This window comes from Dunckerocampus dactyliophorus, chromosome 20, assembly GCF_027744805.1.
Source record: "Dunckerocampus dactyliophorus isolate RoL2022-P2 chromosome 20, RoL_Ddac_1.1, whole genome shotgun sequence".
Classification (NCBI taxonomy): domain Eukaryota; kingdom Metazoa; phylum Chordata; class Actinopteri; order Syngnathiformes; family Syngnathidae; genus Dunckerocampus; species Dunckerocampus dactyliophorus.
Genome location: NC_072838.1, coordinates 9,839,214 through 9,852,686, shown reverse-complemented (window position 1 = coordinate 9,852,686; position 13,473 = coordinate 9,839,214). Strand labels below are relative to the sequence as shown.

At 39.7% G+C, this 13,473-nt stretch overlaps 1 long non-coding RNA gene across 2 annotated transcripts in view; it reads left to right on the top strand.

Annotated features, from left to right (window-relative positions):
* The window catches only part of LOC129173590 (uncharacterized), a 181,004-nt gene that overhangs the window by 46,946 nt on the left and 120,585 nt on the right, over nt 1-13,473 (top strand). For both annotated transcript variants that reach the window (XR_008567259.1, XR_008567258.1), the window contains exon 4: nt 10,523-10,602. This is a non-coding gene — a long non-coding RNA (uncharacterized LOC129173590). The remainder of the gene's footprint in view (nt 1-10,522; nt 10,603-13,473) is intronic.

Sequence of the window (13,473 nt, the reverse complement as noted above, 5' to 3'; positions counted from 1 at the left end):
CGTTGCACAAAATCTTTGCACTAAGGAAAGCACTGAGGAAAAATATGAAAATATGTAAGGTATGACGTTTGACCCCAGCTACAGTATCTCAAGCATGAGATATTCTTCCTTTGACATATTGAGCTGAAAAAGAATATACTGTATACAGATTTGGACTTGGCTATCATTGTCCTTTTTGAGTTGGATGTCCTGAAATCAATAGGGCTCTTGTCTGGCATAGAGAAATAAATGGGAAAATAATCCCTGAAAGTCTAACAAAGATCGATTGAGTGCTACAAGGAGCATGCGCTCTGCTTTCTGACATCCGATCCCAGTACCTCTTCTGTCTGGGATGTAGTCTAAACTAAGATGTTTGTTTTGTTTTTCACACAGGGCAGTTGTCACCGAGGGTGTTATGCAGTATGGTACAAATTTGACATTGACCTCAACCATCTTGTGTGAGATTTTTGCAAAATGATGACTCATCTTGAAAAGGGAGTAATTCATTGTATTACAGTATTTCATTAATTTTGTGTATAATGAAAGGGTTAGGATTCCATAAACTCTGCTTCTTCCTACTCTTTTTCGAGCATGTTGAAAGCGCTACATTTTCGCAGACATGTTTAGGCTAAAACTAGATCCTTGATGCCACGTCTGATATCAATAATAGCAATAAATCATTTAGCTGAAAGCGAGCTAGCGCAGTGGAAGCAGCCGTGAAAAGAAGAAAAACAATTTTTTTTAAAAAGTGCAGGCAAAGCGAAGTGTTCCGCAGAGACACGAGAGTTCGATACAAACCTGAAGCTGTCATGTCTAACTTGTTTTTGAGAGTGATAAGTGTAAGTCAGACTGAACTTTAAATGACTTCATAACTGTTTTTTGTGGGTCCCTTTCCCAAATCGATGCATTAATAAGCTCGGGCACCGTCAAAGGGAAGCAAGGAGAAAGAGAGTCAAATCTGAGGCATTTAAATAAGATGTACTCATTTCACTGTCTGTACCCACTTGTCCTTGCCTCCCTTAATTTTTAGATGTTTCTTTCTTTTACCTGTTTTATAAACACATCGTTTACCCTCTCTTTAGGTGTATTTGCCTTCCAGCTCTTTACCCTCACCAATTTTCTGAGCAATCCCTCTCATTTTCCCTCTCTAGCTATGTGAGATCGGTCACCTTTTTGCGCGCGCGCGCACCATAAATGGCACTAAGGGCGGGCGCCTTTGTATGGAACTGCAAGAAACCCTACACTGTGCGTCTGAACGCTATCAGACAGTCGCTTCTATTCAAAACAGTGTTCAAGCCTGCTGCAATTTCATTATCTGCTTTTTGGTCCAGCTGTATTCAGGCTCCCTATCTCTCTCAAGAGCATTCATACATTAATGCATGCATGCATGCATGCATAGACACCTACAATGAAGTCTATACAGGGAGAATATAGTAGGAATGCATACGCTCACCTTAACTTTGCAGTTGTCATATTTTACTTTTTAATGGGCTTTTTAATGGGCTGTGCTGCGCCCAACAATTCTATTTTCTATTCTTTCTACTGACAGAAGTCATGAACTGAATTATGAACTCATTCTATGGAAAAGCTAGACTTTATAATACAAATACCTATAATGCATTTCGGTGTAAAAAGTATATTTGACACATTGTAATTCATTTCACATTTGACATGGCTCGGGGCTTTGGCGTGATACCTGGTCATGCTGCGGGTTAGTAGTTGGTAGTTTTTGGCACGTCTGTAGCTTCAGACTATGTCTTGGCTGGTTTGCCATTCTCAATGTGCATTAGAGACGTGTGAGTCATGAATGAGTCATTGAAAACTGAATCGGGACTCACAGGTACTCGTGTCTGTTAACTCGTTCACTTACTCACGCCTACGTGTCACTCACTAATTGTGCAACTGTTACGCTAACTGCATTTCCATAAATGTAATTAGAGCTGCAACAATGAATCGATGAAGACAATTAATCAACAACTATTTTGGTATTTGATTCATCATTTTTAAAATTTAAAAATGTAAATATCCTCTGACTGCAGCCTCTGAAATGTGAATATTTTAAAATTTCCTCAGTCATCCATGAAAGTAGACCTATTATGTTAGGCAAAATAAGATATTCACACACAGCAGCTTTGACTTTGGTAACCAGTGATTGTCATTTTTGCCCGTTTTCTGATTTGTTGCGGACCAAACCAATAACAGTTTGTGTTTGGTTCATATTGATTTGGCCCGTCTGGGTCCTAACCGATTACTTGATTAATCGAACATCATCATCACCATCATTGTCATACTTGGGAAGATGGAAAGCCTGAATATATGTCATGACTGATACAAACGCCAGTCAGTAAAAGGAACCGAGTTTTCCATCACTAATGTGTGGTCTATTTGTATCACCTTGTGGTTTAAAGCAGGAACCCTGTCTGGGGAAATGTGACTTGAAAGGATAAATTGGGCTTTGTTGGAGTTGTTTTAATAATATTGATATATAGGGTTGGGCATCGAGCATCCATGGGAACCGGGACTTACATACGATTCTCCCGGAATCGTTTTTTAAAATTTCGATCCTTACATTTGGTAATCCAGCCCACCGAGCGACCTAATTGGCCGCATAACACGAACCAAGAAGAATCCGGCGAACACCCACAAAGCAGAAGCGTCAGGAAGCGTTGCGTGCATCCGTTTCAGCCATGGACAGTGTGCGATGGCGCTTGAAAGTTTAGCTGAAATTCTACTAAAAAATGAACGGCACCGTGAAACATTTGCAACACCATATTATGTTGGCCAATAGGATCCTCTGGTTTACTGTAGTGCCGGTGATTTTTTGGGGGGGCCTACCACTTGACTTTTTTGTTCCACGACCCTCAGGATCTTTTAGGAAGTTCAAAATGACTGTCTTACAGCGTCCAACCTCAGCAGCAGTGGCGCGCTGCGAGAGGCCTTGCTTATGCAACTCAACACTCCGACCGAGTTCAAAGAGAGAAAGCTTTTTTTGCCTTTGCCATCAAGAGATCATGACAGTGTGAATACCTGACAGAAAATGACATTGAATCCACATTTTTGCCAAGATTTCGGCTTTTAAAGGCTGTGATCTTAAACGTTTTATCATCTGATGAACAGCCTATTTCACTTTAATGCTTGTTTTCAACCAGAGTCAGCTGGGATAGGTTCCAGCATACCCGTGTGACCCTCATGAGGACAAGCGGGATAGAAAATGGATGGATGGATGGGTTGTTTTCTTCTTTTTACAAGCTCTACTCAGAACCTCCTTAAGATCCAACAGTGCGAAAGTATAAATTCTTGCAATTTTTCAACTGGTCTTCAAATTTTGATGAGGAGTGTATATCCGCAAATACTGTTGAACTATTCTGAGGCTATTGTCGCTTGCCTTTTAGTAAAAGATTCTGGCAGAAATCAATGCAGACAATCTGGCCTTCTGATATTATGTATTGACCTTTTGAAAGAGATCACAGATTATTTCTCCCATCACAGATTAGTTTCTGTTCCCAGAGTCGCCCTTGGGATTTTTGCTGCAATGCACGCTAGTTCTGCACATTATAGTGTGGATGACTTTCATCAAATGACATTCAGCTTTGTCACTCTGAATATTTCTGAGCAAATAACTTGCACTGAATTCGCTCGCAGTTTGGCGGAGGGATTTCTTTGTAAGATTAACTGCCTTTTGAGTGCAATTTTTTTTAAAAACAATCTTTCCCAGATTTTGCGGGATTCTTTCCTTATGTTAACGCATGTTACCATTGATTTGTAATGTTATTCTGTCAAATAGTGGTGCATAGGAATCATCAATCAGATACAGAATGTGCAGTGCCAATGTCACTCCAATTGACATAAATAAAGCATACATGCAAGACAGAGGCACAATCCTTCATTCCTTTTCTCCCAGTGAAGGTTTTAGCTTTAGAGGCTTCTGGCAGGTTCTCTATCCTAACAAGAATCTGCTCCAGGTGATGATATCATCCCTGATGATGTTCTGCAAACTTGACACATCTGAGTAATACCCGCCGTCAAGTCTGGTGGATCTAACTGCTGAAAAAGAGCTCATTTCCCCACAACAATGTTTAAATATATTATAATGTGTCAGATACACATGTATTAACTGTGTTTACCACTGACATGACTGTCATACAGAGTTTGCGCAATATGTAAATGTTACACACATTAGAAGACCGTCTAATCACTGTTGTCGTGTTTTGTCTGGGCTTGTAAGCTACACTCTGCGCAAGTGTTTATTGTCGAATACATGAATCCCACAAGCCGATCTTGTTGTTGGTTTGTACACAATGTGATCTGATCAATGGCTGTCGGAGAGAAGCGGTGTGTGTTTGTGAAGTGTTCCGCTATAACAGAACGGGCAATTTAAATAAATGAGAAGGAGGTCATAAAACATGAACTGTATGAGCATTTTTAGAGTTGGTTCCTAATCAATTCAGTATGCTCTGACTCACGGCTGGAGCCTTTGAGCGGATTGTATGGTTGTGTTTTTAGCAGCGCGACATTTTGAGACTGAATGTTTTGGACGACTCTGATGTTGCTTTGGCGAAACTAGGAGAAAAACAACATGGACAGCAAATATTCAAACATGGCAATAACTCGAACTTCTCCACAGCGCAGTGGAACCTCCAGACACACATCCTAAATTCACAATTCAAACACAATTGCCATGAAAGTCGGACAAAACATGAACTTCATCATACATATTAGCATATTGCAGAAGACCTCAGTTAGTGAGCATCAAAGTATTGCGTCTGAGTCTCTGTTTTGATTTTTTTTTTTTTACTCTTTGCGACACTAATTACAAAAGAAGCACCATCATCAACAAGGGGTGTTGAAAGATGAAAATTAGAGGTTATAAATTATATTACTTTAAACATGTATAGCTTTCATGGTTTCATTCAGCTGTTGGAACCGATTGCAGGGCCCTATGATTTCCACATTAACGGAATCGTGGACGGAATATAAACCAAATCTACTGCAAATGTCACAGAAACTGATGTAATGTGATTCAAATTCTGTCATTGTGAGGAGAAGGAACGCTTGTGTGGGGCGGCATCTCCTCACAAACACTAATTCACCCCCTCTCGAACTAAACATGTAGAATGTCACTCTGAGTTAGCTTAGTTTAGCAGAGCATGCTAGTGCGGCTGTGTGTGTGTCTGCGACTCAGGTTGTATGAGTGTGTTTACATCGTGTTGTTTTTTTATCGCTTGTTAATCATGCGATTGGAATCACATGGCGTCTACCTACGGCTTCCTTAACCACAAGCACGGTCATTACAGTTTATTGAGGATTTTGTCGCAATGTGTGCCAAGGCTTACATCCCATTTGAAAAGTTAGCAAAGCTATATTCGTTTATGAAATACACGGCAAAATGATCCAATGTTGTATTATATCAATATAGAAATACTTAATGATCGTACAATTGAAAAGGTTTTCAAATTGTATGTAAGGAAAAGAGCACAGAATGAAAGTACACAGATTATATGTTTATATAGCAGTTGCCACACCCCTTCTAGAGTGAAACTTAAGCCTGTGTGCCCGGAAACCTGAGAGTCAAGCTGGTGCGAGTGAGAACAACGCATTCATTGTGTGTTTCCCAGTTATTAGACTGACAATGCACTGAGCTATTAGACTGTATAATATCTAACAGACACAGAAAGCACACACTCAAAATGGAAAAAACTGAATTTGGAAAAAACTTACACAGAATTTCAGAAAAAAAAATTGATTTTATAGATTAAATTACTATTTTAGATATACTTTTTACTATTGCTACTATTTCCTATGGGGGAAAAGCATGATTGAAATGAGAAGAACTAGTCCATTGTCCTACAGAGGATTGAGTTTGACTACGACTGTACTTCAAGTCATGGCTGCCCTGCCGAGCAGGTGCTGTATACTAACTTAAAGTTGGATCAAACCCAACGTGATATCTGTATCACTGCGTGAACGACCGCCCCCCCCTCCTGCTGATGACCGCTAGAGGGCTGCCAGTGACCAGAAGCGCCTGCAGCTGCACATGAATCTTTCGGTGCAGGAGCAAAGTTGCATTACACACATAAGCACATACACACGCTCAATTCCTGACATTTTTACTCCCCTGCAGTTTTTAGGTACCCAGAATGGAATGATATCTGTACCTTTACGCATGGTTGGATTGGTGCAGGACAAAAAATATACAAGTATTATTATGGCACAAAAATGTGCTAACAACCATAAAAGGTATGGCATTAATGGATGAAACAGGCGTAGTTGTAAATTTGAAGTCGACTGCAGTGTAGCAACAAATAATGGTGGTAAATGACGGTGTGGAAAGTTAATGACATCCCCTCCCCGCAAGGAGGTCATCATGCGTCGAGAGGCAAGGGGCCTCTCCATAACAGATTAATATAGACCCATATCACCCCACTTTTCTCCTTCCCCCACTATCTTTCCTCTCTCCCTCCGTCCCGACTCTCAATCTCCCGGACAGTCGTTCATCTTCCGCCATACGCCGCCGCTCCCATTTGTTCTCGCTTGACATGGCCTTTTACCTCAGATCCAATTCCCACCATTTTAATCGAGACAAAATTACATTACGGTGGGCTTCACTTCCTGCTGCTGGCATGTGCATGTGTGTGTCTGGGCTATTTTTGAGTTTGCTATAAGGTATCACCGTGGCCTCGAAGGATTTTAGACCAGAACTGCACTAAGGGATAGAAATAAGAGACCTCTTGTCTCTGATGGATACGTTTTGCTGTTCGCATGATATTTTATAGTGTGAATGTAATCTGCAATCAGTGTGTGTGTTTCCTAGTATTTCCTAGTTGATTCCTATTCTGAAAAATCAAAGGACGCAAGGGCAACTTGGATATTTTGTAAACCAACTCATGTGGATATGCTTAGAAGAATATATATTTCCAGAAAAACATATCCTGCATCTCAGCTTTGTGATATAGGTGAAAAAGCACATTACGTATTACTATGATCTTTGGGCTTTGCTCTTTTTTTTTCCATTTTTGCTGGGTTTTTTTACCTTTTCCAAATGTTTCAACATCTCGTACATTTTCTTATCATAATTGTGACTTTATTCCCATAATATTTTGACTTTATTCCTGTAATATTCAGAGTTTTTCCTCAGCCTATTTTTTCTCCAAAATTACAACTTTATTCTTTTTTTTGTTCCTCATAATATTATAAATTAAAAAAAAAACATTTTTTTTTTCTTTAAAATTTCAACTTTATGTGACTAAAATGACAATGCTTTCCTCATATTCCAAATGTGTTCTAATATAATATATAATAATAATATTGCGGCTTTTTTCTTGTTAAAATACGACTTTTTTCCATTTTCTTCATTTCTTCATTGTTTTTTCCATTTCTGCTTTTATTTTCCTACTATTTCAACTTTCTTGTAAATTTTCTTCTCGTTATGACTTTATTCCCATGATATTTTGACTTTATAACTTTAACATTCTAACTTTTTCCCCAGCCTAATTTTATTTTGTTTATTTCTCATAATATTGCGATTTTTAAAAAAGAAAGTATGCTACTAAAATGACCTTATTTTTTGTCATATCACAACATTATTCTCAGAAAATTATCTCTGTTGATATTTTGACTTATTATCCCTGCGGGCCGTGAATGGACCCAAGGCCACACTTTGGACACCCTTGATTGTAATGGACGTAAATACTTACAGTATTTGTGTCCGTTTTAATCTACCTTGGGATAATAGACTATAGTACCGTCATCCCTCGTTTATCATGGGTAATTGGTTCCAGACCCGACTGTGATTTCTGCAAAGTAGGAGTCCTTATTTATAAATGGAATATTTTCATCGTTATTGCGTAGAAAACCTGGTTATGACCTTCTAAATATGTTTTTTCAACATTATTAGAGCCCTCTCGACATGAAATAACACCCCTATTGTCACCTTTACACTCGTATTACCCAATAGAGTAGACATAATAAGAGATTATAAGCAATTTAAGAGATAAATAAGACTTGTCTGTGTTGCTATAAATATGTTCCGGTGTTGGAAAGGTATTCAGGTATTCAACAATGAAACAGCATGATTTATTAATTAATATATTTTTGAAAAAACTTGATGGGGAGAGGATGCAATTTTAAACCGCTACGTGGCGAGAAATGACTGTGTAGGTTTTTTGCAGTAAAGACTAAAAACAAAGTGTCTGCCTTCTTGAACATGACAAACAAAGTCTTTGATTAGTCCAAGTATAAAATTTGATATGCAACATTTGATTGGACCTGGTCATCGTGAGATTGTATTTCCTGCAAAGCCAAGCAGCAATGCTGTTGGCTTTGTTTAAAGCGAGCGCTAACGTTGAGTGTTACATCATTCTCACTGCAATTAAAGGACCGTTCAACAAAGGGCTGCTAGGTATGCGCTGCAATTAACGGCCTCTACGCTCATTAGCAAGGCCTGCTGTAAACAAATAGCTGGCAGAGTTCTATTATGTCATACAAGAGCTAATTGCTTTTTCATTCAACTCTTTTTGTCACCAATATTTGGTGGTAATGTGTGGAGTTTTTTTATATTTTTTTAGATGTGATGCAGCTGAGCATTTTTTCATATAGGAAATGAAAAATAAAACTTATGTGCTGGAGATGATGGTTATTTTGCACAACTTGCCTCACTGTTCAGCAGACTTCACGTAGTATCTGCTCAAGAGCGAGGCAATTGAGAGTGTTTATTGGATGGAATTGAATTCAAGTCACGAGAATAACTTGCCGGAATGTACTGTATAGTAAATGAACTTGAATGTCCCAAAAAAGAAAAACCATTTTCTTGCAATAAGGCCTGTAGTGTCGTGGAGTAGCAAAACATGTTGTGAAAGAACAATCTCAGGTCAAGTTTGCCTCTTCTTTAGTGCAGCTGAAATCCACAGAAAGGTTCATTCTACAATATAATCCCCCGTTTGGGGGGGTCCCTAAACCCCCAAAACAAACGGCAATTGAATGTGGGTAATACCGTAATCATACACCAATTGCGTTTTAGTTATACAGCAAATGTATCACAACAAACTCATCCAAGCGTGCATTTATGGATCTAGGTTTGTGCACTGTGGAACCATGGTTATGATGATGTGGTATGCTTTGGATCATGGGTTGTTTCCCATAATTTATATACAAGTTGGCCTTGGTATTGTAATTTTTTAAAATTCTTGTGAAACATGAATACAGTGGAACCTCGGTTTTCAAACGCCCCAGGTCTCGATGAAAATGTTTGCCAAAATGTTGCTTTAGTAGTCTTACACAGTGTTGGTTCTCATACAATACTGCATGTAATAAACTTGTATTTTATCCTTTGGCACATTGAATCATGTGGTACTGATGTGAAAAGTAAACATGTGGACGGACCACTCCCGTCATTGCTTACAGTATTTATTTATCCATCGTGGATTACCTACCCAACATCAAATCACCAAATATGTAAAACTACCATTGTTCCATTTTAAAAGTGTCTGGAAAGGATGAATTGGATTTACATTGTTAAATATGGGATAAATGTTTTCACTTTTTCTACGATTCTATTTTAGATCGGCCATTTGGAATGGATTAATCACGAAAACTGAGGTTCCACTGTGTTTACATTCATGAATGGATAATTGCACACACCTATTGTACAGTCGTCCCTCGCTGCGACGCTGTTTGAATATTGCTCCCTCACTCTATCATCGCGTTTAAATAAATAAATAAATAAATAAATAAGTGATCGCTGTTTCGTGGTTGACTATGGCCTAGTATTCCATGTGGAAGTGGTACGTTTTTGCCTGCTTATTTTGTCCTTCTTTCTCAGTCCGTTTCAAACCGATTGTTACATTTAGTTAGCTCAGTTTTAGTTAGCTCAGTATACGGTATTGTTATGTTTAAAGCGGCGGCCGCCTCTTGTGTCACTTCAAAGATGTCGTAGCCTGCACACAAGCGGTGCACAGTATGATGTAAACAAAGCTAGCAGTATTGTGAGCGTGTGCGTCTATGTATGGCAGACGCATGTCAGACTGGCATGAATGTATCAATCAAGTGACAAACGTCTTAGTGAGGATGGATCCTACCAACTTACACAATATGCTTTCACTGGCTTCTATTTTGGTCAGACCTGAAGGTCGTCCCGGAACACTCGTACTACTTTTTTTTTTTAATGCCATGCGATCGACCCGCATGACGTTATTATGTCTTATTATAGCTTATCATGTCCACTATATTAGGTAATATGAGTGTAAAGGTGACTGTAGGGGAGTTATTTCATGTTTACAAGGCTCTAAAAATGTTAAAAATGTTTTTAGAAAGTTATAAATAGGTTTTCTATGCTCTAGAATCCTACATTGCGGAAATTCAGTTTTCGCGGTCGGGTCTGGAACCAATGAACCGCAATAAACGAGGGGTGACTGTAATTTGTCCACAGCATCCTGCACTTTTGTTGATGTTGTGAAGGTTCTTTTTACACACCAGGAGTAATTTTTTGCTCTCTTTTATAGATTTTGGTTGGTTTTTTTAACTTATAGACGTCTTCTTTTACTTGCAGTTGCTAAATGCCAACTCAGTATCCGATATGAATGCAAGACTTCTTCTGCAAGACTAGGAAATGGCTGCAATTCCTTCACGGTAAGACATGTTTTTGTATGTTGTAGCTGAAACTCTACGCTTAATTCTTGATTGGTTTATTTCAAATACACCGTGATGGTGCATCGAGGCCTAACTGTATAATGGCACTGCAACTGCTGTGCAGATTTGTGAAAGAGCTCCCAAACTGTAACGGTTACCTTCTCAGCTCGGTCACTCTTCCGCCATTGGAGAGATGAGGCGCAATTAGGTCAGAGCGTTCGTGATTTGTTTCATCCTGCGTGCCAACTGTCCATAGCTATCATCCTCCATCTGCCTCTATACTCCACTAAACAATAGATATCTTTCTACAGGATAAATCAAGAGAAGATCTTCCCATTCTGTTTACTCTTGTCCTCCACTCCACGCTGATAGCAGCCGTATATTAAAAAAAAGCCCACATTGAGAGTTTCCTACTGAAGTGGAGTTAGTCCATCAGTGTGGGCTGCAAACGTTAATTGACGTGTAATTGGATAAGAGCTTTAAGTGCAGAGTTCTGATGGGAGCCAGCTACATTATGGAGGGATCATTTTGTATTATAGCAATTTGAGTAGTTCAGAGAGATTGTGAATCAAAAAAAAGAATGAGAAAATGAGATGAACGCATTGAACAGACTCTCCCTCAAATAGAGGTGTGGAAAGCTTGTGAAACACAGCTGGCATAATTGATGGAGCAGCGTATAAGACAAAAAGTACTACCAGAGCCATGCAGCTGAATAGGACAGTGATTCTGGTACCCTTTGAGCATTGCAGTTGTATTTCAATACTAGGGGTGAAGAGAACTGAAAAATATACAGTAGATTTCATCACCCCAGTATCGATCAGGTACTGATAGTGCCCTTGGTATTGATACTATCGACATTTGGATCGATCCTCCCACACTTACTGGATAGACACCATGATAAGCACACAGTCTCCTTCCAGAGCAAGCGAAAACTCCACTTTGATACCTACAAACTGCGCCATTAGCCTCTCCAAACTCCCCTTTAAAGCTAATTCCGGAGCACGGCTTCAGTGCCCTGTCGTGTTTCTTTCGGCAGCAAACATGTCTGCGGGGTTTTTTTTGTGTGTGTGTGTGTAGATGTGTGAAAATGGTTTTGCAGTTGTGCAGTGTGCCGCCATGACAGAAAGTGAGAGAGGCAAAGCTCTTATAGTGCGGGCTCTTCATACTGTTTGTGATAATGAGTCAGTGGGATTATTTGTGTACCGTATTTGAAGTGCGTGCATGTCGGTGCACTTTGCCTTATTTTTGGATGGAAGTACCCTTTGCTTATATGGTATTATGTTGCATAATAATAGGGCTGTCAAATGATTACAAATTTGCATCGGATTAATCAGTTTTCTAATTAATTAATCATGATTAATCACCATTTGCAACTATGTCTGAAGTATGCCCTTTTTTACTGTATTTTATTGAAAGAAAGATAAAAGACAGGACAGGATTGCAATGTATTTGTATGTATTAACAGCTCCAAATGAACTGAAAATTGAAATCAAGCTAAAAGATAGCACACGTCAGAAAATCTATTTATGTAATACTAGTTTATTTAATCGTAGCAGAACATTTGAATCACACTTTGACTGTGTTATTAGGAGCAATGAGGGGTTGCGTCCAAAGACACCACGTAACTTAATTTGAATTCACATGTTTTGAGTATACTATCTGGTATTTCCAAGCATATTTAAATGCAGCAAATTGTACTTCCGCATTAAGAGTTGCAAAGTGAGTGATAAGAATATCCACTTATTGTTTTTCTTTGTTTTTTTGTTTATTTAGACCACACATATTGGGATAATACAGACCTTAATGTGGTGTTTGGAGTGTCGAGTGTCGAGTCGAGTGACAATGAGACGTGTTTCTTTGGAGTTGGGGATATATGGTGTTGGAATTGCACTGCTGTTGATGTGTTCAGGTCAGAATAACGTTTTAAAAGAGCGGCAGACTCTGTGTGGGTCTGTGGGGAGCCACACTGGCTTGCCATGAAGCGTATGCATTAATTATGCTAAAAAAAAAAACAGCTATGGTCCTTTGGTGTCCACTGCTTGGTGTCTTACCCTCCGGGGTGCTGGGTAGTCTGCATGTGTGGGGTTCGGGGGGTGTCGCTGACTACGGGGTCCTGGGTCTGGAGGACTGCTGGGCATTATGTTTGGTGGCCACAAGGGAGGAAGGGGGTGGAGGAGGCTTGGTCTCTGGCTCTCTCTGTCCCCACCCTTCCGGTTCATGGGGGCTTCCCTGTGGTGAGGGGTATTCCCGTGCTTCACTGTGGTCCCTCGATGGGTTGGGCACAGGGGCGTCGCGTGCGTCTCCTGCGACCCTCGGACTGTCAGCGCCCAGGCGGTATGGGCTAGGCCCGCGTCACCCTCTGGACCGTGGAGGCGGTGCTGCACCCCCAGGGTGAACTAGCAACGACTCCAAGTGACAAAATACTAACATGCATCTTTGGTCTGTTTACTACATCTTTAATTTGCCTTATCCTTACTATTATATTATTACGGTTCTTATTACCCCTCCGATTACTGTTATTAGCATCAAACCAAATCAAATCAAAGTTTATTTACATAGCGCCTTACAACATCCCAATGGTGCCCAAGGTGCTTCACAGCAATAAAAACAGGTTAGGATTGAATAAGATATAATAAGAACAACTAAAACAAAATAAACATACATGCACAGAATCACATCTAAGATACCCGTAATCATCTTGTGTCAAATGCCAGTCTGGATAAATGAGTTTTTAAATGAGAATTAAAAACTGATAGCTCTGTAATGGACTGTAGCGCGGATGGAAGGGAGTTCCAAAGCTTGGGGGCAAACGCAGCGAAAGAGCGATCCCCCCATTCTTAATATTTCGTCCTTGGGACTTGCAGTGTTGTG